This window comes from Lissotriton vulgaris, chromosome 1_1 (genome assembly GCF_964263255.1).
Source record: "Lissotriton vulgaris chromosome 1_1, aLisVul1.2, whole genome shotgun sequence".
In the NCBI taxonomy this organism is placed as follows: domain Eukaryota; kingdom Metazoa; phylum Chordata; class Amphibia; order Caudata; family Salamandridae; genus Lissotriton; species Lissotriton vulgaris.
In genome coordinates this window covers 232,233,739-232,261,342 of record NC_141685.1, presented here as the reverse complement: position 1 = coordinate 232,261,342, position 27,604 = coordinate 232,233,739, and the positions used below count along the sequence as shown (strand labels likewise).

The 27,604-nt window shown below is 41.4% G+C and overlaps 13 non-coding genes across 13 annotated transcripts; all 13 read left to right on the top strand.

The window, feature by feature from the left end:
• The first annotated feature begins 262 nt into the window (after positions 1-262).
• Positions 263-335, top strand: TRNAK-CUU (transfer RNA lysine (anticodon CUU)). The gene has a single exon. It is a non-coding gene; the product is annotated as a tRNA-Lys (tRNA).
• Positions 336-484: 149 nt separating this feature from the next.
• On the top strand, positions 485-557 carry TRNAK-CUU (transfer RNA lysine (anticodon CUU)). The gene has a single exon. It is a non-coding gene; the product is annotated as a tRNA-Lys (tRNA).
• Positions 558-887: 330 nt separating this feature from the next.
• On the top strand, positions 888-960 carry TRNAA-AGC (transfer RNA alanine (anticodon AGC)). Its single transcript has one exon. It is a non-coding gene; the product is annotated as a tRNA-Ala (tRNA).
• A 989-nt stretch (positions 961-1,949) lies between these two features.
• Positions 1,950-2,022, top strand: TRNAA-AGC (transfer RNA alanine (anticodon AGC)). Its single transcript has one exon. It is a non-coding gene; the product is annotated as a tRNA-Ala (tRNA).
• A 977-nt stretch (positions 2,023-2,999) lies between these two features.
• On the top strand, positions 3,000-3,072 carry TRNAA-AGC (transfer RNA alanine (anticodon AGC)). The gene has a single exon. It is a non-coding gene; the product is annotated as a tRNA-Ala (tRNA).
• Positions 3,073-4,752: 1,680 nt separating this feature from the next.
• TRNAA-AGC (transfer RNA alanine (anticodon AGC)) lies at positions 4,753-4,825 on the top strand. The gene has a single exon. It is a non-coding gene; the product is annotated as a tRNA-Ala (tRNA).
• Positions 4,826-5,399: 574 nt separating this feature from the next.
• TRNAK-CUU (transfer RNA lysine (anticodon CUU)) lies at positions 5,400-5,472 on the top strand. Its single transcript has one exon. It is a non-coding gene; the product is annotated as a tRNA-Lys (tRNA).
• Positions 5,473-6,863: 1,391 nt separating this feature from the next.
• Positions 6,864-6,936, top strand: TRNAA-AGC (transfer RNA alanine (anticodon AGC)). Its single transcript has one exon. It is a non-coding gene; the product is annotated as a tRNA-Ala (tRNA).
• A 5,708-nt stretch (positions 6,937-12,644) lies between these two features.
• On the top strand, positions 12,645-12,717 carry TRNAK-CUU (transfer RNA lysine (anticodon CUU)). Its single transcript has one exon. It is a non-coding gene; the product is annotated as a tRNA-Lys (tRNA).
• Positions 12,718-13,706: 989 nt separating this feature from the next.
• Positions 13,707-13,779, top strand: TRNAK-CUU (transfer RNA lysine (anticodon CUU)). The gene has a single exon. It is a non-coding gene; the product is annotated as a tRNA-Lys (tRNA).
• A 2,876-nt stretch (positions 13,780-16,655) lies between these two features.
• TRNAK-CUU (transfer RNA lysine (anticodon CUU)) lies at positions 16,656-16,728 on the top strand. The gene has a single exon. It is a non-coding gene; the product is annotated as a tRNA-Lys (tRNA).
• Positions 16,729-18,532: 1,804 nt separating this feature from the next.
• On the top strand, positions 18,533-18,605 carry TRNAK-CUU (transfer RNA lysine (anticodon CUU)). The gene has a single exon. It is a non-coding gene; the product is annotated as a tRNA-Lys (tRNA).
• A 3,941-nt stretch (positions 18,606-22,546) lies between these two features.
• Positions 22,547-22,619, top strand: TRNAK-CUU (transfer RNA lysine (anticodon CUU)). The gene has a single exon. It is a non-coding gene; the product is annotated as a tRNA-Lys (tRNA).
• Positions 22,620-27,604: the final 4,985 nt, after the last annotated feature.

The following is a 27,604-nucleotide window of genomic DNA, read 5'->3' as shown; positions in this document are numbered from 1 at the left end:
TATGGTCTCATTATAACAACTAAAGTGGTTTAATCAAAAGGGTTCAGGTATGCTTTAGCATGTGAGAGGAATTTGAATTCTTATGCAATCTCAAAATGAAGTTCTCACAACTTCCGTTTTCATTTTCTCTTATTTTTTTGACACTCTGTCCTCTGAAGGATGTATAAATCTGGCTTTCCTTGCAAAACAAGAGTAGAGGAATATCCAGGATTTGATTTTCTTCACAAAAAGGGCTTGGTCTGCATACTGTCTTAAGGAGGGAGCCCGGCTAGCTCAGTCGGTAGAGCATGAGACTCTTAATCTCAGGGTCGTGGGTTCGAGCCCCACGTTGGGCGAAAATGAGTAATTTTTGCCTGAATATTGCATTGACTCTCATAATATGGAGATTATTCTTGCATTAGACATGCAATAACTCCCAAAAATTGTCCAGGAATGGATTTCCTTCATAAAAAATGATTAGTCTGCATACCATCTTGAAGTGGGAGCCCGGCTAGCTCAGTCGGTAGAGCATGAGACTCTTAATCTCAGGGTCGTGGGTTCGAGCCCCACGTTGGGCGAAAATGAGTAATTTTTGCTGGACTCTCATAATCTGGTGATTATTCTTGCATTAGACATGCAATAAGTATCGAAAATGGTATCTCCCTTGGTTTCTCATTGGTGGGAAATTTAACTTCAAGATTAGGTAGGGTATGAGTCTAGATGAACAAACCACAATATCACTCATATTCGAGTAGTAAACAGGCCAACCTGAACTGTAAAACATCCCATAAGTGGAGGTAAGGCATAAGTTAGGAGTGAACTGAACACTGTTATGGGCAATTGGACTTCAAATAAAGTGTGGAAGGCAGTGAGGTTACTTTTATCATGTTATGCAGATTAAACACACAGGGGAATTAGCTCAAATGGTAGAGCGCTCGCTTAGCATGCGAGAGGTAGCGGGATCGATGCCCGCATTCTCCATTATAAAATTTGCATACATTTTATTTTTAACTTGTCATTGCCAAGGTCAATGCAGAGTAAGAACAGAAAAATCACAGATGGCTTTCAAATATGGTCTCATTATAACAACTAAAGTGGTTTAATCAAAAGGGTTCAGGTATTCTTTAGCATGTGAGAGGAATTTGAATTCTTATGCAATCTCAAAATGAAGTTCTCACAACTTCCATTTTCATTTTCTCTTATTTTTTTTGACATTCTGTCCTCTGAAGGATGTATAAATCTGGCTTTCCTTGCAAAACAAGAGTAGAGGAATATCCAGGATTTGATTTTCTTCACAAAAAGGGATTGGTCTGCATACTGTCTTAAGGAGGGAACCCGGCTAGCTCAGTCGGTAGAGCATGAGACTCTTAATCTCAGGGTCGTGGGTTTGAGCCCCACGTTGGGCGAAAATGAGTAATTTTTGCCTGAATATTGCATTGACTCTCATAATATGGAGATTAATTTTGCATTAGACATGCAATAACTCCCAAAAATTGTCCAGAAATGGATTTCCTTCATAAAAAGTGATTAGTCTGCATACCATCTTGAAGTGGGAGCCCGGCTAGCTCAGTCGGTAGAGAATGAGACTCTTAATCTCAGGGTCGTGGGTTCGAGCCCCACGTTGGGCGAAAATGAGTAATTTTTGCTGGATTATTGCATTGACTCTCATAATCTGGTGAATATTCTTGCATTAGACATGCAATAACTATCAGAAATGGTATCTCCCTTGGTTTCTCATTGGTGGGAAATTTAACTTCAAGATAAGCTAGGGTATGAGTCTAGATGAACACACCGCAATATCACTCATATTCGAGTAGTAAACAGGCCAACCTGAACTGTAAAACATCCCATAAGTGGAGGTAAGGCATAAATTAGGAGTGAACTTAACACTGTTATGGGCAATTGGACTTCAAATAAAGTGTGGAAGGCAGTAAGGTTACTTTTTTCATGTTATGCAGATTAAACACACAGGGGAATTAGCTCAAATGGTAGAGCGCTCGCTTAGCATGCGAGAGGTAGCGGGATCGATGCCCGCATTCTCCATTATAAAATTTGCATACATTTTATTTTTAACTTGTCATTGAAAAGGTCATTGCAGAGTAAGAACAGAAAAATCACAGATGGCTTTCAAATATGGTCTCATTATAACAACTAAAGTGGTTTAATCAAAAGGGTTCAGGTATTCTTTAGCATGTGAGAGGAATTTGAATTCTTATGCAATCTCAAAATGAAGTTCTTACAACTTCCATTTTCATTTTCTCTTATTTTATTTGACACTCTGTCCTCTGAAGGATGTATAAATCTGGCTTTCCTTGCAAATCAAGAGTAGAGGAATATCCAGGATTTGATTTTCTTCACAAAAAGGGATTGGTCTGCATACTGTCTTAAGGAGGGAACCCGGCTAGCTCAGTCGGTAGAGCATGAGACTCTTAATCTCAGGGTTGTGGGTTCGAGCCCCACGTTGGGCGAAAACTAGTAATTTTTGCCTGAATATTGCATTGACTCTCATAATATGGAGATTAATCTTGCATTAGACATGCAATAACTCCCAAAAATTGTCCAGGAATGGATTTCCTTCATAAAAAATGATTAGTCTGCATACCATCTTGAAGTGGGAGCCCGGCTAGCTCAGTCAGTAGAGCATGAGACTCTTAATTTCAGGGTCGTGGGTTCGAGCCCCACGTTGGGTGAAAATGAGTAATTTTTGCTGGACTCTCATAATCTGGTGATTATTCTTGCATTAGACATGCAATAACTATCAAAAATGGTATCTCCCTTGGTTTCTCATTGGTGGGAAATTTAACTTCAAGATTAGCTAGGGTATGAGTCTAGATGAACACACCGCAATATCACTCATATTCGAGTAGTAAACAGGCCAACCTGAACTGTAAAACATACCATAAGTGGAGGTAAGGCATAAGTTAGGAGTGAACTGAACACTGTTATGGGCAATTGGACTTCAAATAAAGTGTGGAAGGCAGTGAGGTTACTTTTTTCATGTTATGCAGATTAAACACACAGGGGAATTAGCTCAAATGGTAGAGCGCTCGCTTAGCATGCGAGAGGTAGCGGGATCGATGCCCGCATTCTCCATTATAAAATTTGCATACGTTTTATTTTTAACTTGTCATTGCCAAGGTCAATGCAGAGTAAGAACAGAAAAATCACAGATGGCTTTCAAATATGGTCTCATTATAACAACTAAAGTGGTTTAATCAAAAGGGTTCAGGTATTCTTTAGCATGTGAGAGGAATTTGAATTCTTATGCAATCTCAAATTGAAGTTCTCACAACTTCCATTTTCATTTTCTCTTATTTTTTTTGACACTCTGTCCTCTGAAGGATGTATAAATCTGGCTTTCCTTGCAAAACAAGAGTAGAGGAATATCCAGGATTTGATTTTCTTCACAAAAAGGGATTGGTCTGCATACTGTCTTAAGGAGGGAACCCGGCTAGCTCAGTCGGTAGAGCATGAGACTCTTAATCTCAGGGTCGTGGGTTTGAGCCCCACGTTGGGCGAAAATGAGTAATTTTTGCCTGAATATTGCATTGATTCTCATAATATGGAGATTAATCTTGCATTAGACATGCAATAACTCCCAAAAATTGACCAGGAATGGATTTCCTTCATAAAAAATGATTAGTCTGCATACCATCTTGAAGTGGGAGCCCGGCTAGCTCAGTCGGTAGAGCATGAGACTCTGTTATGCAGATTAAACACACAGGGGAATTAGCTCAAATGGTAGAGCGCTCGCTTAGCATGCGAGAGGTAGCAGGATCGATGCCCGCATTCTCCATTATAAAATTTGCATACATTTTATTTTTAACTTGTCATTGAAAAGGTCATTGCAGAGTAAGAACAGAAAAATCACAGATGGCTTTCAAATATGGTCTCATTATAACAACTAAAGTGGTTTAATCAAAAGGGTTCAGGTATTCTTTAGCATGTGAGAGGAATTTGAATTCTTATGCAATCTCAAAATGAAGTTCTTACAACTTCCATTTTCATTTTCTCTTATTTTTTTTGACACTCTGTCCTCTGAAGGATGTATAAATCTGGCTTTCCTTGCAAAACAAGAGTAGAGGAATATCCAGGATTTGATTTTCTTCACAAAAAGGGATTGGTCTGCATACTGTCTTAAGGAGGGAACCCGGCTAGCTCAGTCGGTAGAGCATGAGACTCTTAATCTCAGGGTTGTGGGTTCGAGCCCCACGTTGGGCGAAAACTAGTAATTTTTGCCTGAATATTGCATTGACTCTCATAATATGGAGATTAATCTTGCATTAGACATGCAATAACTCCCAGAAATTGTCCAGGAATGGATTTCCTTCATAAAAAATGATTAGTCTGCATACCATCTTGAAGTGGGAGCCCGGGTAGCTCAGTCAGTAGAGCATGAGACTCTTAATTTCAGGGTCATGGGTTCGAGCCCCACGTTGGGTGAAAATGAGTAATTTTTGCTGGACTCTCATAATCTGGTGATTATTCTTGCATTAGACATGCAATAACTATCAAAAATGGTATCTCCCTTGGTTTCTCATTGGTGGGAAATTTAACTTCAAGATTAGCTAGGGTATGAGTCTAGATGAACACACCGCAATATCACTCATATTCGAGTAGTAAACAGGCCAACCTGAACTGTAAAACATACCATAAGTGGAGGTAAGGCATAAGTTAGGAGTGAACTGAACACTGTTATGGGCAATTGGACTTCAAATAAAGTGTGGAAGGCAGTGAGGTTACTTTTTTCATGTTATGCAGATTAAACACACAGGGGAATTAGCTCAAATGGTAGAGCGCTCGCTTAGCATGCGAGAGGTAGCGGGATCGATGCCCGCATTCTCCATTATAAAATTTGCATACGTTTTATTTTTAAATTGTCATTGCCAAGGTCAATGCAGAGTAAGAACAGAAAAATCACAGATGGCTTTCAAATATGGTCTCATTATAACAACTAAAGTGGTTTAATCAAAAGGGTTCAGGTATTCTTTAGCATGTGAGAGGAATTTGAATTCTTATGCAATCTCAAATTGAAGTTCTCACAACTTCCATTTTCATTTTCTCTTATTTTTTTTGACACTCTGTCCTCTGAAGGATGTATAAATCTGGCTTTCCTTGCAAAACAAGAGTAGAGGAATATCCAGGATTTGATTTTCTTCACAAAAAGGGATTGGTCTGCATACTGTCTTAAGGAGGGAACCCGGCTAGCTCAGTCGGTAGAGCATGAGACTCTTAATCTCAGGGTCGTGGGTTTGAGCCCCACGTTGGGCGAAAATGAGTAACTTTTGCCTGAATATTGCATTGATTCTCATAATATGGAGATTAATCTTGCATTAGACATGCAATAACTCCCAAAAATTGACCAGGAATGGATTTCCTTCATAAAAAATGATTAGTCTGCATACCATCTTGAAGTGGGAGCCCGGCTAGCTCAGTCGGTAGAGCATGAGACTCTTAATCTCAGGGTCGTGGGTTCGAGCCCCACGTTGGGCGAAAATGAGTAATTTTTGCTGGACTCTCATAATCTGGTGATTATTCTTGCATTAGACATGCAATAACTATCAAAAATGGTATCTCCCTTGGTTTCTCATTGGTGGGAAATTTAACTTCAAGATTAGGTAGGGTATGAGTCTAGATGAACACACCACAATATCACTCATATTCGAGTAGTAACAGACCAACCTGAACTGTAAAACATCCCATAAGTGGAGGTAAGGCATAAGTTAGGAGTGAACTGAACACTGTTATGGGCAATTGGACTTCAAATAAAGTGTGGAAGGCAGTAAGGTTACTTTTTCATGTTATGCAGATTAAACACACAGGGGAATTAGCTCAAATGGTAGAGCGCTCGCTTAGCATGCGAGAGGTAGCGGGATCGATGCCCGCATTCACCATTATAAAATTTGCATACATTTTATTTTTAACTTGTCATTGCCAAGGTCATTGCAGAGTAAGAACAGAAAAATCACGGATGGCTTTCAAATATGGTCTCATTATAACAACTAAAGTGGTTTAATCAAAAGGGTTCAGGTATTCTTTAGCATGTGAGAGGAATTTGAATTCTTATGCAATCTCAAAATGAAGTTCTCACAAACTTCCGTTTTCATTTTCTCTTATTTTTTTTGACACTCTGTCCTCTGAAGGATGTATAAATCTGGTTTTCCTTGCAAAACAAGAGTAGAGGAATATCCAGGATTTGATTTTCTTCACAAAAAGGGATTGGTCTGCATACTGTCTTAAGGAGGGACCCCGGCTAGCTCAGTCGGTAGAGCATGAGACTCTTAATCTCAGGGTCGTGGGTTCGAGCCTCACGTTGGGCAAAAACGAGTAATTTTTGCCTGAATATTGCATTGACTCTCATAATATGGAGATTAATCTTGCATTAGACCTGCAATAACTCCCAAAAATTGTCCAGGAATGGATTTCCTTCATAAAAAATGATTAGTCTGCATACCATCTTGAAGTGGGAGCCCGGCTAGCTCAGTCGGTAGAGCATGAGACTCTTAATCTCAGGGTCGTGGGTTTGAGCCCCACGTTGGGCGAAAATGAGTAATTTTTGCTGGATTATTGCATTGACTCTCATAATCTGGTGATTATTCTTGCATTAGACATGCAATAACTATCAAACATGGTATCTCCCTTGGTTTCTCATTGGTGGGAAATTTAACTTCAAGATTAGCTAGGGTATGAGTCTAGATGAACACACCGCAATATCACTCATATTCGAGTAGTAAACAGGCCAACCTGAACTGTAAAACATCCCATAAGTGGAGGTAAGGCATACGTTAGGAGTGAACTTAACACTGTTATGGGCAATTGGACTTCAAATAAAGTGTGGAAGGCAGTAAGGTTACTTTTTTCATGTTATGCTGATTAATCACACAGGAGAATTAGCTCAAATGGTAGAGCGCTCGCTTAGCATGCGAGAGGTAGCGGGATCGATGCCCGCATTCTCCATTATAAAATTTGCATACATTTTATTTTTAACTTGTCATTGCCAAGGTCATTGCAGAGTAAGAACAGAAACAAGCACTGGCGTTGCCAGTAGGTCTCGCATTAGGAAAGTGTGAGCTATTGGTATTGTAAATGACGATTATTTTTTTAATATGTGTTGGCATTGAAAATATATAAATTAATAGCATTGTTATTTACAAAGCCAATAGCTTACACTTTCCTAATGCAAGTCCTATTGGCTATGGGAATGCTTGTTGTTAGCCAGCAAGGACAGTGCTGTTGTGGTGCTGAGTGATGCTGTTATGGTGCTGAGTGATGTGGTGGTGTATTAGAGTGATGTGGTGGAGTCCCAGAGTGATGTGGTGGTGTCCCAGAGTGATGTGGTGGTGTCCCAGAGTGATGTGGTGGTGTCCCAGAGTGATGTGGTGGTGTCCCAGAGTGATGTGGTGGTGTCCCAGAGTGATGTGGTGGTGTCCCTGAGTGGTGTGGTGGTGTCCCTGAGTGGTGTGGTGGTGTCCCTGAGTGATGTGGTGGTGTCCTTGATTGATTTTGTGGTGTACATTAGTGATGTGGTGGTCTCCCTGAGTGCTGTGTTGGTGTCCCTAAGGTCTGCGGTGGTGTCCCTGAGTGCTGTGTTGGTATCCCTGAGTGGTGTGGTGGTGTCCCTGAGTGATGGGGTGGTGTCCCTGAGTAGTTTGGTGGTGTCCCTGAGTAGTGTGGTGGTGTCCCTGACTGATGATGTGGTGGTGTCCCTGAGTGATGTGGTGGTGTCCCTGAGTGTTGTGGTGGTGTCCCTGAGTGGTGTGGTGATGTCCCTGAGTGGTGTGGTTGTGTTGTTGAGTGGTGTGATGGTGTCCCTGAGTGCTGTGGTGGTGTCCCTTAATATTTAACACAGAAACTGTAGTAATGGCCCAGACTACATTGCAACATTCTGCTTAACAGTATCTAAGGGGATATTTTTTAAGCAAACGAGCCTGTGGACAAATATGTCAAGTAATACCATCCTAAGGGTTTCAATCTATCCATATGAGGTGCTGCGTTACTTAAAAAAGTAGACCAAATCAAGTAATGGGAATTTGGCTAACTTCAGTGGTGTGATCAGAATTTCACCCTGGCCTGATTTTATAGGAGCTGGAGTATGGCGAGATTGGAGTATGGCGAGAATGGAGGATGGTGAGAATTGAAAGTCAGTGAGGGACACAGTAAAAAGAGGGCAGACAATTTTTTGGGATTGTTTAAAAACATGTTTTTTTCTTTTTTGGGCATCGGAGTTCAAGAGGCGTCAAGAGCTGCCCTTCAAGAGAAGTACATTCTGTGATAGTGTGGACGAAGGGAGGTACCCCGCAGCGGATGTCGGTGCCAAGAAAGGGAGCAGGGGGTGAAAGGAATAGAATAGGCTGTGTGGAGTAGAAGTTGGCAGCGGATTTCGGAGGAGGGGAGAGGGTAGTGAGTGCGTGCGAAGAGGAGTACAGTAGAGAGAAAGGGAGTGGATGGGAGGAGGCCCCATGGAGGAGGAGGAGCGAGAGAGAGAGAGAATGGAATGTGCTTGTGAGATAAGTGCGTGTGTGCACGAGAGACAGAGCCGCTGAGAGTCTTCCAAGAGCACATGAACGCCGGTGATCAGGTCTGTCTCGTGGCCCCTTTCTTGCTGAGTAATCTTAAGAACTCTGCCTGTAATCAAAGCCTATGTCAGCATCTTTACTGCTTGAGCAATGATGAAAAAGACGAACAGATTATCACTTTTGCGCTGTGGACCCGTCTCCCACTAACTGCATGTCTGAAGTCAAGAATGTTAACACTAGTGTGGAGCCACAACCAGAACATGTAACTTATTTGCCCTTAAATTCAGAAACTGAATGTACCGGGATAGGTAAAGTGACACGTTCAACTTGTGGCTATAAGCCTGTGCAATGCCATCGCACATTGATGCCATGGCATGCTTTTAAAACACACACAAGTGCTTTTGCCTGTTTAGAATGGATTCAAAGTAGCATTGGCGAACAGGAATGAAAATAAGAAAATACGAGAAGGGAGGGGGGAGGAGAGAGTGCGATGCGAGCAGCAGCAGGGAAGGCAATCAAGCGGAAAACGAAAGCCGCCGGGAGAGCCAGGGTCGGGAATGCGAGCGAGGGGAGGCAGGCAGATTACGAGGGAAGCCGGATGGGGGCGGGAGAGCCTGGAGGGGGAGCGTGAATGCGCGAGGGGAGGCAGGCGGATTGGGAGGGAAGCCTGATGGGGGCGGGAGAGCCTGGTGGGTGGGCGTGAATGCAAGAGAGGGGAGGTGCTGGCGAGAGAGAATGGAATGTGCTTGTGAGATAAGTGCGTGTGTGCACGAGAGACAGAGCCGCTGAGAGTCTTCCAAGAGCACATGAACGCCGGTGATCAGGTCTGTCTCGTGGCCCCTTTCTTGCTGAGTAATCTTAAGAACTCTGCCTGTAATCAAAGCCTATGTCAGCATCTTTACTGCTTGAGCAATGATGAAAAAGACGAACAGATTATCACTTTTGCGCTGTGGACCCGTCTCCCACTAACTGCATGTCTGAAGTCAAGAATGTTAACACTAGTGTGGAGCCACAACCAGAACATGTAACTTATTTGCCCTTAAATTCAGAAACTGAATGTACCGGGATAGGTAAAGTGACACGTTCAACTTGTGGCTATAAGTCTGTGCAATGCCATCGCACATTGAAGCCATGGCATGCTTTTAAAACACACACAAGTGCTTTTGCCTGTTTAGAATGGATTCAAAGTAGCATTGGCGAACAGGAATGAAAACAAGAAAATACGAGAAGGGAGGGGGGAGGAGAGAGTGCGATGCGAGCAGCAGCAGGGAAGGCAATCAAGCGGAAAACGAAAGCCGCCGGGAGAGCCTGGGTCGGGAATGCGAGCGAGGGGAGGCAGGCAGATTACGAGGGAAGCCGGATGGGGGCGGGAGAGCCTGGAGGGGGAGCGTGAATGCGCGAGGGGAGGCAGGCGGATTGGGAGGGAAGCCTGATGGGGGCGGGAGAGCCTGGTGGGTGGGCGTGAATGCGAGAGAGGGGAGGTGCTGGAGAGAGAGAATGGAATGTGCTTGTGAGATAAGTGCGTGTGTGCACGAGAGACAGAGCCGCTGAGAGTCTTCCAAGAGCACATGAACGCCGGTGATCAGGTCTGTCTCATGGCCCCTTTCTTGCTGAGTAATCTTAAGAACTCTGCCTGTAATCAAAGCCTATGTCAGCATCTTTACTGCTTGAGCAATGACGAAAAAGACGAACAGATTATCACTTTTGCGCTGTGGACCCGTCTCCCACTAACTGCATGTCTGAAGTCAAGAATGTTAACACTAGTGTGGAGCCACAACCAGAACATGTAACTTATTTGCCCTTAAATTCAGAAACTGAATGTACCGGGATAGGTAAAGTGACACGTTCAACTTGTGGCTATAAGCCTGTGCAATGCCATCGCACATTGAAGCCATGGCATGCTTTTAAAACACACACAAGTGCTTTTGCCTGTTTAGAATGGATTCAAAGTAGCATTGGCGAACAGGAATGAAAACAAGAAAATACGAGAAGGGAGGGGGGAGGAGAGAGTGCGATGCGAGCAGCAGCAGGGAAGGCAATCAAGCGGAAAACGAAAGCCGCCGGGAGAGCCTGGGTCGGGAATGCGAGCGAGGGGAGGCAGGCAGTCAAGAATGTTAACACTAGTGTGGAGCCACAACCAGAACATGTAACTTATTTGCCCTTAAATTCAGAAACTGAATGTACCGGGATAGGTAAAGTGACACGTTCAACTTGTGGCTATAAGCCTGTGCAATGCCATCGCACATTGAAGCCATGGCATGCTTTTAAAACACACACAAGTGCTTTTGCCTGTTTAGAATGGATTCAAAGTAGCATTGGCGAACAGGAATGAAAACAAGAAAATACGAGAAGGGAGGGGGGAGGAGAGAGTGCGATGCGAGAAGCCGGATGGGGGCGGGAGAGCCTGGAGGAGGAGCGTGAATGCGCGAGGGGAGGCAGGCGGATTGGGAGGGAAGCCTGATGGGGGCGGGAGAGCCTGGTGGGTGGGCGTGAATGCGAGAGAGGGGAGGTGCTGGTGTGGGAGGGGGGAGATGCTGGTGTGGGAGGAGTGCTGCTAGGGGAGGAGAAGCCGGATGGCGCGAATGCGAGAGAGGGGAGGTGCTGGTGTGGGAGCGGGGAGTTGCTGGCGTGGGAGGAGTGCTGCTAGGGGAGGACTGGGCTGGGCTTGGATGCGATGCGCGTGCATGTACACGGGCACTGCATGAAAACCGCGGGGCTGAAAGCCCTTTGGTTTGAAGATGTTTTCGCCACATGAATTCTCGCTATGCTCGATGCGCTTGCGCGCATCGATAGGTCGCGAGACCTAATCACAGATGGCTTTCAAATATGGTCTCATTATAACAACTAAAGTGGTTTAATCAAAAGGGTTCAGGTATTCTTTAGCATGTGAGAGGAATTTGAATTCTTATGCAATCTCAAAATGAAGTTCTCACAACTTCCGTTTTCATTTTCTCTTATTTTTTTTTACACTCTGTCCTCTGAAGGATGTATAAATCTGGCTTTCCTTGCAAAACAAGAGTAGAGGAATATCCAGGATTTGATTTTCTTCACAAAAAGGGATTGGTCTGCATACTGTCTTAAGGAGGGAGCCCGGCTAGCTCAGTCGGTAGAGCATGAGACTCTTAATCTCAGGGTCGTGGGTTTGAGCCCCACGTTGGGTGAAAATGAGTAATTTTTGCTGGATTATTGCATTGACTCTCATAATCTGGTGATTATTCTTGCATTAGACATGCAATAACTATCAAACATGGTATCTCCCTTGGTTTCTCATTGGTGGGAAATTTAACTTCAAAATAGCTAGGGTATGAGTCTAGATGAACACACCGCAATATCACTCATATTCGAGTAGTAAACAGGCCAACCTGAACTGTAAAACATCCCATAAGTGGAGGTAAGGCATAAGTTAGGAGTGAACTTAACACTGTTATGGGCAATTGGACTTCAAATAAAGTGTGGAAGGCAGTGAGGTTACTTTTTTCATGTTATGCAGATTAAACACACAGGGGAATTAGCTCAAATGGTAAAGCGCTCGCTTAGCATGCGATAGGTAGCGGGATCGATGCCCGCATTCTCCATTATAAAATTTGCATACATTTTATTTTTAACTTGTCATTGCCAAGGTCATTGCAGAGTAAGAACAGAAAAATCACAGATGGCTTTCAAATATGGTCTCATTATTACAACTAAAGTGGTTTAATCAAAAGGGTTCAGGTATTCTTTAGCATGTGAGAGGAATTTGAATTCTTATGCAATCTCAAAATGAAGTTCTCACAACTTCCATTTTCATTTTCTCTTATTTTTTTTGACACTCTGTCCTCTGAAGGATGTATAAATCTGACTTTCCTTGCAAAACAAGAGTAGAGGAATATCCAGGATTTGATTTTCTTCACAAAAAGGGATTGGTCTGCATACTTTCTTAAGAAGGGAGCCCGGCTAGCTCAGTCGGTAGAGCATGAGACTCTTAATCTCAGGGTCGTGGGTTCGAGCCCCACGTTGGCCGAAAACGAGTAAGTTTTGCCTGAATATTGCATTGACTCTCATAATATGGAGATTAATCTTGCATTAGACCTGCAATAACTCCCAAAAATTGTCCAGGAATGGATTTCCTTCATAAAAAATGATTAGTCTGCATACCATCTTGAAGTGGGAGCCCGGCTAGCTCAGTCGGTAGAGCATGAGACTCTTAATCTCAGGGTCGTGGGTTCGAGCCCCACGTTGGGCGAAAATGAGTAATTTTTGCTGGATTATTGCATTGACTCTCATAATCTGGTGAATATTCTTGCATTAGACATGCAATAACTATCAAAAATGGTATCTCCCTTGGTTTCTCATTGGTGGGAAATTTAACTTCAAGATTAGCTAGGGTATGAGTCTAGATGAACACACCGCAATATCACTCATATTCGAGTAGTAAACAGGCCAACCTGAACTGTAAAACATCCCATAAGTGGAGGTAAGGCATAAGTTAGGAGTGAACTTAACACTGTTATGGGCAATAGGACTTCAAATAAAGTATGGAAGGCAGTAACGTTACTTTTTTCATGTTATGCAGATTAAACACACAGGGGAATTAGCTCAAATGGTCGAGTGCTCGCTTAGCATGCGAGAGGTAGCGGGATCGATGCCCGCATTCTACATTTTAAAATTTGCATACATTTTATTTTTAACTTGTCATTGCCAAGGTCATTGCAGAGTAAGAACAGAAAAATCACAGATGGCTTTCAAATATGGTCTCATTATAACAACTAAAGTGGTTTAATCAAAAGGGTTCAGGTATTCTTTAGCATGTGAGAGGAATTTGAATTCTTATGCAATCTCAAAATGAAGTTCTCACAACCTCCATTTTCATTTTCTCTTATTTTTTTTTGACACTCTGTCCTCTGAAGGATGTATAAATCTGGCTTTCCTTGCAAAACAAGAGTAGAGGAATATCCAGGATTTGATTTTCTGCACAAAAAGGGATTGGTCTGCATACTGTCTTAAGGAGGGAACCCGGCTAGCTCAGTCGGTAGAGCATGAGACTCTTAATCTCAGGGTCGTGGGTTAGAGCCCCACGTTGGGCGAAAATGAGTAATTTTTGCCTGAATATTGCATTGACTCTCATAATATGGAGATTAATCTTGCATTAGGCATGCAATAACTCCCAAAAATTGTCCAGGAATGGATTTCCTTCATAAAAAATGATTAGTCTGCATACCATCTTGCAGTGGGGCCCGGCTAGCTCAGTCGGTAGAGCATGAGACTCTTAATCTCAGGGTCGTGGGTTCGAGCCCCACGTTGGGCGAAAATTAGTAATTTTTGCTGGACTCTCATAATCTGGTGATTATTCTTGCATTAGACATGCAATAACTATCAAAAATGGTATCTCCCTTGGTTTCTCATTGGTGGGAAATTTAACTTCAAGATTAGGTAGGGTATGAGTCTAGATGAACACACCACAATATCACTCATATTCGAGTAGTAAACAGGCCAACCTGAACTGTAAAACATCCCATAAGTGGAGGTAAGGCATAAGTTAGGAGTGAACTGAACACTGTTATGGGCAATTGAACTTCAAAGAAAGTGTGGAAGGCAGTAAGGTTACTTTTTTCATGTTATGCAGATTAAACACACAGGGGAATTAGCTCAAATGGTAGAGCGCTCGCTTAGCATGCGAGAGGTAGTGGGATCGATGCCCGCATTCTCCATTATAAAATTTGCATACATTTTATTTTTAACTTGTCATTGCCAAGGTCATTGCAGAGTAAGAACAGAAAAATCACAGATGGCTTTCAAATATGGTCTCATTATAACAACTAAAGTGGTTTAATCAAAAGGGTTCAGGTATTCTTTAGCATGTGAGAGGAATTTGAATTCTTATGCAATCTCAAAATGAAGTTCTCACAACTTCCGTTTTCATTTTCTCTTATTTTTTTTGACACTCTGTCCTCTGAAGGATGTATAAATCTGGCTTTCCTTGCAAAACAAGAGTAGAGGAATATCCAGGATTTGATTTTCTTCACAAAAAGGGATTGGTCTGCATACTGTCTTAAGAAGGGAGCCCGGCTAGCTCAGTCGGAAGAGCATGAGACTCTTAATCTCAGGGTCGTGGGTTTGAGCCCCACGTTGGGTGAAAATGAGTAATTTTTGCTGGATTATTGCATTGACTCTCATAATCTGGTGATTGTTCTTGCATTAGACATGCAATAACTATCAAACATGGTATCTCCCTTGGTTTCTCATTGGTGGGAAATTTAACTTCAAGATTAGCTAGGGTATGAGTCTAGATGAACACACCGCAATATCACTCATATTCGGGTAGTAAACAGGCCAACCTGAACTGTAAAACATCCCATAAGTGGAGGTAAGGCATAAGTTAGGAGTGAACTTAACACTGTTATGGGCAATTGGACTTCAAATAAAGTGTGGAAGGCAGTGAGGTTACTTTTTTCATGTTATGCAGATTAAACACACAGGGGAATTAGCTCAAATGGTAAAGCGCTCGCTTAGCATGCGATAGGTAGCGGGATCGATGCCCGCATTCTCCATTATAAAATTTGCATACATTTTATTTTTAACTTGTCATTGCCAAGGTCATTGCAGAGTAAGAACAGAAAAATCACAGATGGCTTTCAAATATGGTCTCATTATTACAACTAAAGTGGTTTAATCAAAAGGGTTCAGGTATTCTTTAGCATGTGAGAGGAATTTGAATTCTTATGAAATCTCAAAATGAAGTTCTCACAACTTCCATTTTCATTTTCTCTTATTTTTTTTGACACTCTGTCCTCTGAAGGATGTATAAATCTGGCTTTCCTTGCAAAACAAGAGTAGAGGAATATCCAGGATTTGATTTTCTTTACAAAAAGGGATTGGTCTGCATACTGTCTTAAGAAGGGAGCCCGGCTAGCTCAGTCGGTAGAGCATGAGACTCTTAATCTCAGGGTCGTGGGTTCGAGCCCCACGTTGGCCGAAAACGAGTAAGTTTTGCCTGAATATTGCATTGACTCTCATAATATGGAGATTAATCTTGCATTAGACCTGCAATAACTCCCAAAAATTGTCCAGGAATGGATTTCCTTCATAAAAAATGATTAGTCTGCATACCATCTTGAAGTGGGAGCCCGGTAGCTCAGTCGGTAGAGCATGAGACCCTTAATCTCAGGGTCGTGGGTTCGAGCCCCACGTTGGGCGAAAATGAGTAATTTTTGCTGGATTATTGCATTGACTCTCATAATCTGGTGAATATTCATGCATTAGACATGCAATAACTATCAAAAATGGTATCTCCCTTGGTTTCTCATTGGTGGGAAATTTAACTTCAAGATTAGCTAGGGTATGAGTCTAGATGAACACACCGCAATATCACTCATATTCGAGTAGTAAACAGGCCAACCTGAACTGTAAAACATCCCATAAGTGGAGGTAAGGCATAAGTTAGGAGTGAACTTAACACTGTTATGGGAATAGGACTTCAAATAAAGTGTGGAAGGCAGTAAGGTTAATTTTTTCATGTTATGCAGATTAAACACACAGGGGAATTAGCTCAAATGGTCGAGCGCTCGCTTAGCATGCGAGAGGTAGCGGGATCGATGCCCGCATTCTCCATTATAAAATTTGCATACATTTTATTTTTAACTTGTCATTGCCAAGGTCATTGCAGAGTAAGAACAGAAAAATCACAGATGGCTTTCAAATATGGTCTCATTATAACAACTAAAGTGGTTTAATCAAAAGGGTTCAGGTATTCTTTAGCATGTGAGAGGAATTTGAATTCTTATGCAATCTCAAAATGAAGTTCTCACAACTTCCATTTTCATTTTCTCTTATTTTTTTGACACTCTGTCCTCTGAAGGATGTATAAATCTGGCTTTCCTTGCAAAACAAGAGTAGACGAATATCCAGGATTTGATTTTCTTCACAAAAAGGGATTGGTCTGCATACTGTCTTAAGGAGGGAACCCGGCTAGCTCAGTCGGTAGAGCATGAGACTCTTAATCTCAGGGTCGTGGGTTCGAGCCGCACGTTGGGCGAAAATGAGTAATTTTTGCCTGAATATTGCATTGACTCTCATAATATGGAGATTAATCTTGCATTAGACATGCAATAACTCCCAAAAATTGTCCAGGAATGGATTTCCTTCATAAAAAATGATTAGTCTGCATACCATCTTGCAGTGGGAGCCCGGCTAGCTCAGTCGGTAGAGCATGAGACTCTTAATCTCAGGGTCGTGGGTTCGAGCCCCACGTTGGGCGAAAATGAGTAATTTTTGCTGGACTCTCATAATCTGGTGATTATTCTTGCATCAGACATGCAATAACTATCAAAAATGGTATCTCCCTTGGTTTCTCATTGGTGGGAAATTTAACTTCAAGATTAGGTAGGGTATGAGTCTAGATGAACACACCACAATATCACTCATATTCGAGTAGTAAACAGGCCAACCTGAACTGTAAAACATCCCATAAGTGGAGGTAAGGCATAAGTTAGGAATGAACTGAAGACTGTTATGGGCAATTGGACTTCAAATAAAGTGTGGAAGGCAGTGAGGTTACTTTTTTCATGTTATGCAGATTAAACACACAGGGGAATTAGCTCAAATGGTAGAGCGCTCGCTTAGCATGCGATAGGTAGCGGGATTGATGCCCGCATTCTCCATTATAAAATTTGCATACATTTTATTTTTAACTTGTCATTGCCAAGGTCATTGCAGAGTAAGAACAGAAAAATCACAGATGGCTTTCAAATATGGTCTCATTATAACAACTAAAGTGGTTTAATCAAAAGGGTTCAGGTATTCTTTAGCATGTGAGAGGAATTTGAATTCTTATGCAATCTCAAAATGAAGTTCTCACAACTTCCATTTTCATTTTCTCTTATTTTTTTGACACTCTGTCCTCTGAAGGATGTATAAATCTGGCTTTCCTTGCAAAACAAGAGTAGACGAATATCCAGGATTTGATTTTCTTCACAAAAAGGGATTGGTCTGCATACTGTCTTAAGGAGGGAACCCGGCTAGCTCAGTCGGTAGAGCATGAGACTCTTAATCTCAGGGTCGTGGGTTCGAGCCGCACGTTGGGCGAAAATGAGTAATTTTTGCCTGAATATTGCATTGACTCTCATAATATGGAGATTAATCTTGCATTAGACATGCAATAACTCCCAAAAATTGTCCAGGAATGGATTTCCTTCATAAAAAATGATTAGTCTGCATACCATCTTGCAGTGGGAGCCCGGCTAGCTCAGTCGGTAGAGCATGAGACTCTTAATCTCAGGGTTGTGGGTTCGAGCCCCACGTTGGGCGAAAATGAGTAATTTTTGCTGGACTCTCATAATCTGGTGATTATTCTTGCATCAGACATGCAATAACTATCAAAAATGGTATCTCCCTTGGTTTCTCATTGGTGGGAAATTTAACTTCAAGATTAGGTAGGGTATGAGTCTAGATGAACACACCACAATATCACTCATATTCGAGTAGTAAACAGGCCAACCTGAACTGTAAAACATCCCATAAGTGGAGGTAAGGCATAAGTTAGGAATGAACTGAAGACTGTTATGGGCAATTGGACTTCAAATAAAGTGTGGAAGGCAGTGAGGTTACTTTTTTCATGTTATGCAGATTAAACACACAGGGGAATTAGCTCAAATGGTAGAGCGCTCGCTTAGCATGCGATAGGTAGCGGGATTGATGCCCGCATTCTCCATTATAAAATTTGCATACATTTTATTTTTAACTTGTCATTGCCAAGGTCATTGCAGAGTAAGAACAGAAAAATCACAGATGGCTTTCAAATATGGTCTCATTATAACAACTAAAGTGGTTTAATCAAAAGGGTTCAGGTATTCTTTAGCATGTGAGAGGAATTTGAATTCTTATGCAATCTCAAAATGAAGTTCTCACAGCTTCCATTTTCATTTTCGCTTATTTTTTTTGACACTCTGTCCTCTGAAGGATGTATAAATCTGGCTTTCCTTGCAAAACAAGAGTAGAGGAATATCCAGGATTTGATTTTCTTCACAAAAAGGGATTGGTCTGCATACTGTCTTAAGGAGGGAGCCCGGCTAGCTCAGTCGGTAGAGCATGAGACTCTTAATCTCAGGGTCGTGGGTTCGAGCCCCACGTTGGGCGAAAACGAGTAATTTTTGCCTGAATATTGCATTGACTCTCATAATATGGAGATTAATCTTGCATTAGACCTGCAATAACTCCCAAAAATTGTCCAGGAATGGATTTCCTTCATAAAAAATGATTAGTCTGCATACCATCTTGAAGTGGGAGCCCGGCTAGCTCAGTCGGTAGAGCATGAGACTCTAAATCTCAGTGTCGTGGGTTCGAGCCCCACGTTCGGCGAAAATGAGTAATTTTTGCTGGATTATTGCATTGACTCTCATAATCTGGTGAATATTCTTGCATTAGACATGCAATAACTATCAAAAATGGTATCTCCCTTGGTTTCTCATTGGTGGGAAATTTAACTTCAAGATTAGGTAGGGTATGAGTCTAGATGAACACACCACAATATCACTCATATTCGAGTAGTAAACAGGCCAACCTGAACTGTAAAACATCCCATAAGTGGAGGTAAGGCATAAGTTAGGAGTGAACTGAACACTGTTATGGGCAATTGGACTTCAAATAAAGTGTGGAAGGCAGTGAGGTTACTTTTTTCATGTTATGCAGATCAAACACACAGGAGAATTAGCTCAAATGGTAGAGCGCTCACTTAGCATGCGAGAGGTAGCGGGATCGATGCCCGCATTCTCCATTATAAAATTTGCATACATTTTATTTTTAACTTGTCATTGCCAAGGTCATTGCAGAGTAAGAACAGAAAAATCACAGATGGCTTTCAAATATGGTCTCATTATAACAACTAAAGTGGTTTAATCAAAAGGGTTCAGGTATTCTTTAGCATGTGAGAGGAATTTGAATTCTTATGCAATCTCAAAATGAAGTTCTCACAACTTCCGTTTTCATTTTCTCTTATTTTTTTTGACACTCTGTCCTCTGAAGGATGTATAAATCTGGCTTTCCTTGCAAAACAAGAGTAGAGGAATATCCAGGATTTGATTTTCTTCACAAAAAGGGATTGGTCTGCATACTGTCTTAAGAAGGGAGCCTGGCTAGCTCAGTCGGAAGAGCATGAGACTCTTAATCTCAGGGTCGTGGGTTTGAGCCCCACGTTGGGTGAAAATGAGTACTTTTTGCTGGATTATTGCATTGACTCTCATAATCTGGTGATTATTCTTGCATTAGACATGCAATAACTATCAAACATGGTATCTCCCTTGGTTTCTCATTGGTGGGAAATTTAACTTCAAGATTAGCTAGGGTATGAGTCTAGATGAACACACCGCAATATCACTCATATTCGGGTAGTAAACAGGCCAACCTGAACTGTAAAACATCCCATAAGTGGAGGTAAGGCATAAGTTAGGAGTGAACTTAACACTGTTATGGGCAATTGGACTTCAAATAAAGTGTGGAAGGCAGTGAGGTTACTTTTTTCATGTTATGCAGATTAAACACACAGGGGAATTAGCTCAAATGGTAAAGCGCTCGCTTAGCATGCGATAGGTAGCGGGATCGATGCCCGCATTCTCCATTATAAAATTTGCATACATTTTATTTTTAACTTGTCATTGCCAAGGTCATTGCAGAGTAAGAACAGAAAAATCACAGATGGCTTTCAAATATGGTCTCATTATTACAACTATAAAGTGGTTTAATCAAAAGGGTTCAGGTATTCTTTAGCATGTGAGAGGAATTTGAATTCTTATGCAATCTCAAAATGAAGTTCTCACAACTTCCATTTTCATTTTCTCTTATTTTTTTTGACACTCTGTCCTCTGAAGGATGTATAAATCTGGCTTTCCTTGCAAAACAAGAGTAGAGGAATATCCAGGATTTGATTTTCTTTACAAAAAGGGATTGGTCTGCATACTGTCTTACGAAGGGAGCCCGGCTAGCTCAGTCGGTAGAGCATGAGACTCTTAATCTCAGGGTCGGGGGTTCGAGCCCCACGTTGGCCGAAAACGAGTAAGTTTTGCCTGAATATTGCATTGACTCTCATAATATGGAGATTAATCTTGCATTAGACCTGCAATAACTCCCAAAAATTGTCCAGGAATGGATTTCCTTCATAAAAAATGATTAGTCTGCATACCATCTTGAAGTGGGAGCCCGGTAGCTCAGTCGGTAGAGCATGAGACCCTTAATCTCAGGGTCGTGGGTTCGAGCCCCACGTTGGGCGAAAATGAGTAATTTTTGCTGGATTATTGCATTGACTCTCATAATCTGGTGAATATTCATGCATTAGACATGCAATAACTATCAAAAATGGTATCTCCCTTGGTTTCTCATTGGTGGGAAATTTAACTTCAAGATTAGCTAGGGTATGAGTCTAGATGAACACACCGCAATATCACTCATATTCAAGTAGTAAACAGGCCAACCTGAACTGTAAAACATCCCATAAGTGGAGGTAAGGCATAAGTTAGGAGTGAACTTAACACTGTTATGGGCAATAGGACTTCAAATAAAGTGTGGAAGGCAGTAAGGTTACTTTTTTCATGTTATGCAGATTAAACACACAGGGGAATTAGCTCAAATGGTCGAGCGCTCGCTTAGCATGCGAGAGGTAGCGGGATCGATGCCCGCATTCTCCATTATAAAATTTGCATACATTTTATTTTTAACTTGTCATTGCCAAGGTCATTGCAGAGTAAGAACAGAAAAATCACAGATGGCTTTCAAATATGGTCTCATTATAACAACTAAAGTGGTTTAATCAAAAGGGTTCAGGTATTCTTTAGCATGTGAGAGGAATTTGAATTCTTATGCAATCTCAAAATGAAGTTCTCACAACTTCCATTTTCATTTTCTCTTATTTTTTTGACACTCTGTCCTCTGAAGGATGTATAAATCTGGCTTTCCTTGCAAAACAAGAGTAGACGAATATCCAGGATTTGATTTTCTTCACAAAAAGGGATTGGTCTGCATACTGTCTTAAGGAGGGAACCCGGCTAGCTCAGTCGGTAGAGCATGAGACTCTTAATCTCAGGGTCGTGGGTTCGAGCCGCACGTTGGGCGAAAATGAGTAATTTTTGCCTGAATATTGCATTGACTCTCATAATATGGAGATTAATCTTGCATTAGACATGCAATAACTCCCAAAAATTGTCCAGGAATGGATTTCCTTCATAAAAAATGATTAGTCTGCATACCATCTTGCAGTGGGAGCCCGGCTAGCTCAGTCGGTAGAGCATGAGACTCTTAATCTCAGGGTCGTGGGTTCGACCCCCACGTTGGGCGAAAATGAGTAATTTTTGCTGGACTCTCATAATCTGGTGATTATTCTTGCATCAGACATGCAATAACTATCAAAAATGGTATCTCCCTTGGTTTCTCATTGGTGGGAAATTTAACTTCAAGATTAGGTAGGGTATGAGTCTAGATGAACACACCACAATATCACTCATATTCGAGTAGTAAACAGGCCAACCTGAACTGTAAAACATCCCATAAGTGGAGGTAAGGCATAAGTTAGGAATGAACTGAACACTGTTATGGGCAATTGGACTTCAAATAAAGTGTGGAAGGCAGTGAGGTTACTTTTTTCATGTTATGCAGATTAAACACACAGGGGATTTAGCTCAAATGGTAGAGCGCTCGCTTAGCATGCGAGAGGTAGCGGGATTGATGCCCGCATTCTCCGTTATAAAATTTGCATACATTTTATTTTTAACTTGTCATTGCCAAGGTCATTGCAGAGTAAGAACAGAAAAATCACAGATGGCTTTCAAATATGGTCTCATTATAACAACTAAAGTGGTTTAATCAAAAGGGTTCAGGTATTCTTTAGCATGTGAGAGGAATTTGAATTCTTATGCAATCTCAAAATGAAGTTCTCACAGCTTCCATTTTCATTTTCGCTTATTTTTTTTGACACTCTGTCCTCTGAAGGATGTATAAATCTGGCTTTCCTTGCAAAACAAGAGTAGAGGAATATCCAGGATTTGATTTTCTTCACAAAAAGGGATTGGTCTGCATACTGTCTTAAGGAGGGAGCCCGGCTAGCTCAGTCGGTAGAGCATGAGACTCTTAATCTCAGGGTCGTGGGTTCGAGCCCCACGTTGGGCGAAAATGAGTAATTTTTGCCTGAATATTGCATTGACTCTCATAATATGGAGATTAATCTTGCATTAGACCTGCAATAACTCCCAAAAATTGTCCAGGAATGGATTTCCTTCATAAAAAATGATTAGTCTGCATACCATCTTGAAGTGGGAGCCTGGCTAGCTCAGTCGGTAGAGCATGAGACTCTTAATCTCAGGGTCGTGGGTTTGAGCCCCACGTTGGGTGAAAATGAGTACTTTTTGCTGGATTATTGCATTGACTCTCATAATCTGGTGATTATTCTTGCATTAGACATGCAATAACTATCAAACATGGTATCTCCCTTGGTTTCTCATTGGTGGGAAATTTAACTTCAAGATTAGCTAGGGTATGAGTCTAGATGAACACACCGCAATATCACTCATATTCGGGTAGTAAACAGGCCAACCTGAACTGTAAAACATCCCATAAGTGGAGGTAAGGCATAAGTTAGGAGTGAACTTAACACTGTTATGGGCAATTGGACTTCAAATAAAGTGTGGAAGGCAGTGAGGTTACTTTTTTCATGTTATGCAGATTAAACACACAGGGGAATTAGCTCAAATGGTAAAGCGCTCGCTTAGCATGCGATAGGTAGCGGGATCGATGCCCGCATTCTCCATTATAAAATTTGCATACATTTTATTTTTAACTTGTCATTGCCAAGGTCATTGCAGAGTAAGAACAGAAAAATCACAGATGGCTTTCAAATATGGTCTCATTATTACAACTATAAAGTGGTTTAATCAAAAGGGTTCAGGTATTCTTTAGCATGTGAGAGGAATTTGAATTCTTATGCAATCTCAAAATGAAGTTCTCACAACTTCCATTTTCATTTTCTCTTATTTTTTTTGACACTCTGTCCTCTGAAGGATGTATAAATCTGGCTTTCCTTGCAAAACAAGAGTAGAGGAATATCCAGGATTTGATTTTCTTTACAAAAAGGGATTGGTCTGCATACTGTCTTACGAAGGGAGCCCGGCTAGCTCAGTCGGTAGAGCATGAGACTCTTAATCTCAGGGTCGGGGGTTCGAGCCCCACGTTGGCCGAAAACGAGTAAGTTTTGCCTGAATATTGCATTGACTCTCATAATATGGAGATTAATCTTGCATTAGACCTGCAATAACTCCCAAAAATTGTCCAGGAATGGATTTCCTTCATAAAAAATGATTAGTCTGCATACCATCTTGAAGTGGGAGCCCGGTAGCTCAGTCGGTAGAGCATGAGACCCTTAATCTCAGGGTCGTGGGTTCGAGCCCCACGTTGGGCGAAAATGAGTAATTTTTGCTGGATTATTGCATTGACTCTCATAATCTGGTGAATATTCATGCATTAGACATGCAATAACTATCAAAAATGGTATCTCCCTTGGTTTCTCATTGGTGGGAAATTTAACTTCAAGATTAGCTAGGGTATGAGTCTAGATGAACACACCGCAATATCACTCATATTCAAGTAGTAAACAGGCCAACCTGAACTGTAAAACATCCCATAAGTGGAGGTAAGGCATAAGTTAGGAGTGAACTTAACACTGTTATGGGCAATAGGACTTCAAATAAAGTGTGGAAGGCAGTAAGGTTACTTTTTTCATGTTATGCAGATTAAACACACAGGGGAATTAGCTCAAATGGTCGAGCGCTCGCTTAGCATGCGAGAGGTAGCGGGATCGATGCCCGCATTCTCCATTATAAAATTTGCATACATTTTATTTTTAACTTGTCATTGCCAAGGTCATTGCAGAGTAAGAACAGAAAAATCACAGATGGCTTTCAAATATGGTCTCATTATAACAACTAAAGTGGTTTAATCAAAAGGGTTCAGGTATTCTTTAGCATGTGAGAGGAATTTGAATTCTTATGCAATCTCAAAATGAAGTTCTCACAACTTCCATTTTCATTTTCTCTTATTTTTTTGACACTCTGTCCTCTGAAGGATGTATAAATCTGGCTTTCCTTGCAAAACAAGAGTAGACGAATATCCAGGATTTGATTTTCTTCACAAAAAGGGATTGGTCTGCATACTGTCTTAAGGAGGGAACCCGGCTAGCTCAGTCGGTAGAGCATGAGACTCTTAATCTCAGGGTCGTGGGTTCGAGCCGCACGTTGGGCGAAAATGAGTAATTTTTGCCTGAATATTGCATTGACTCTCATAATATGGAGATTAATCTTGCATTAGACATGCAATAACTCCCAAAAATTGTCCAGGAATGGATTTCCTTCATAAAAAATGATTAGTCTGCATACCATCTTGCAGTGGGAGCCCGGCTAGCTCAGTCGGTAGAGCATGAGACTCTTAATCTCAGGGTCGTGGGTTCGACCCCCACGTTGGGCGAAAATGAGTAATTTTTGCTGGACTCTCATAATCTGGTGATTATTCTTGCATCAGACATGCAATAACTATCAAAAATGGTATCTCCCTTGGTTTCTCATTGGTGGGAAATTTAACTTCAAGATTAGGTAGGGTATGAGTCTAGATGAACACACCACAATATCACTCATATTCGAGTAGTAAACAGGCCAACCTGAACTGTAAAACATCCCATAAGTGGAGGTAAGGCATAAGTTAGGAATGAACTGAACACTGTTATGGGCAATTGGACTTCAAATAAAGTGTGGAAGGCAGTGAGGTTACTTTTTTCATGTTATGCAGATTAAACACACAGGGGATTTAGCTCAAATGGTAGAGCGCTCGCTTAGCATGCGAGAGGTAGCGGGATTGATGCCCGCATTCTCCGTTATAAAATTTGCATACATTTTATTTTTAACTTGTCATTGCCAAGGTCATTGCAGAGTAAGAACAGAAAAATCACAGATGGCTTTCAAATATGGTCTCATTATAACAACTAAAGTGGTTTAATCAAAAGGGTTCAGGTATTCTTTAGCATGTGAGAGGAATTTGAATTCTTATGCAATCTCAAAATGAAGTTCTCACAGCTTCCATTTTCATTTTCGCTTATTTTTTTTGACACTCTGTCCTCTGAAGGATGTATAAATCTGGCTTTCCTTGCAAAACAAGAGTAGAGGAATATCCAGGATTTGATTTTCTTCACAAAAAGGGATTGGTCTGCATACTGTCTTAAGGAGGGAGCCCGGCTAGCTCAGTCGGTGTAGCATGAGACTCTTAATCTCAGGGTCGTGGGTTCGAGCCCCACGTTGGGCGAAAACGAGTAATTTTTGCCTGAATATTGCATTGACTCTCATAATATGGAGATTAATCTTGCATTAGACCTGCAATAACTCCCAAAAATTGTCCAGGAATGGATTTCCTTCATAAAAAATGATTAGTCTGCATACCATCTTGAAGTGGGAGCCTGGCTAGCTCAGTCGGTAGAGCATGAGACTCTTAATCTCAGGGTCGTGGGTTTGAGCCCCACGTTGGGTGAAAATGAGTACTTTTTGCTGGATTATTGCATTGACTCTCATAATCTGGTGATTATTCTTGCATTAGACATGCAATAACTATCAAACATGGTATCTCCCTTGGTTTCTCATTGGTGGGAAATTTAACTTCAAGATTAGCTAGGGTATGAGTCTAGATGAACACACCGCAATATCACTCATATTCGGGTAGTAAACAGGCCAACCTGAACTGTAAAACATCCCATAAGTGGAGGTAAGGCATAAGTTAGGAGTGAACTTAACACTGTTATGGGCAATTGGACTTCAAATAAAGTGTGGAAGGCAGTGAGGTTACTTTTTTCATGTTATGCAGATTAAACACACAGGGGAATTAGCTCAAATGGTAAAGCGCTCGCTTAGCATGCGATAGGTAGCGGGATCGATGCCCGCATTCTCCATTATAAAATTTGCATACATTTTATTTTTAACTTGTCATTGCCAAGGTCATTGCAGAGTAAGAACAGAAAAATCACAGATGGCTTTCAAATATGGTCTCATTATTACAACTATAAAGTGGTTTAATCAAAAGGGTTCAGGTATTCTTTAGCATGTGAGAGGAATTTGAATTCTTATGCAATCTCAAAATGAAGTTCTCACAACTTCCATTTTCATTTTCTCTTATTTTTTTTGACACTCTGTCCTCTGAAGGATGTATAAATCTGGCTTTCCTTGCAAAACAAGAGTAGAGGAATATCCAGGATTTGATTTTCTTTACAAAAAGGGATTGGTCTGCATACTGTCTTACGAAGGGAGCCCGGCTAGCTCAGTCGGTAGAGCATGAGACTCTTAATCTCAGGGTCGGGGGTTCGAGCCCCACGTTGGCCGAAAACGAGTAAGTTTTGCCTGAATATTGCATTGACTCTCATAATATGGAGATTAATCTTGCATTAGACCTGCAATAACTCCCAAAAATTGTCCAGGAATGGATTTCCTTCATAAAAAATGATTAGTCTGCATACCATCTTGAAGTGGGAGCCCGGTAGCTCAGTCGGTAGAGCATGAGACCCTTAATCTCAGGGTCGTGGGTTCGAGCCCCACGTTGGGCGAAAATGAGTAATTTTTGCTGGATTATTGCATTGACTCTCATAATCTGGTGAATATTCATGCATTAGACATGCAATAACTATCAAAAATGGTATCTCCCTTGGTTTCTCATTGGTGGGAAATTTAACTTCAAGATTAGCTAGGGTATGAGTCTAGATGAACACACCGCAATATCACTCATATTCAAGTAGTAAACAGGCCAACCTGAACTGTAAAACATCCCATAAGTGGAGGTAAGGCATAAGTTAGGAGTGAACTTAACACTGTTATGGGCAATAGGACTTCAAATAAAGTGTGGAAGGCAGTAAGGTTACTTTTTTCATGTTATGCAGATTAAACACACAGGGGAATTAGCTCAAATGGTCGAGCGCTCGCTTAGCATGCGAGAGGTAGCGGGATCGATGCCCGCATTCTCCATTATAAAATTTGCATACATTTTATTTTTAACTTGTCATTGCCAAGGTCATTGCAGAGTAAGAACAGAAAAATCACAGATGGCTTTCAAATATGGTCTCATTATAACAACTA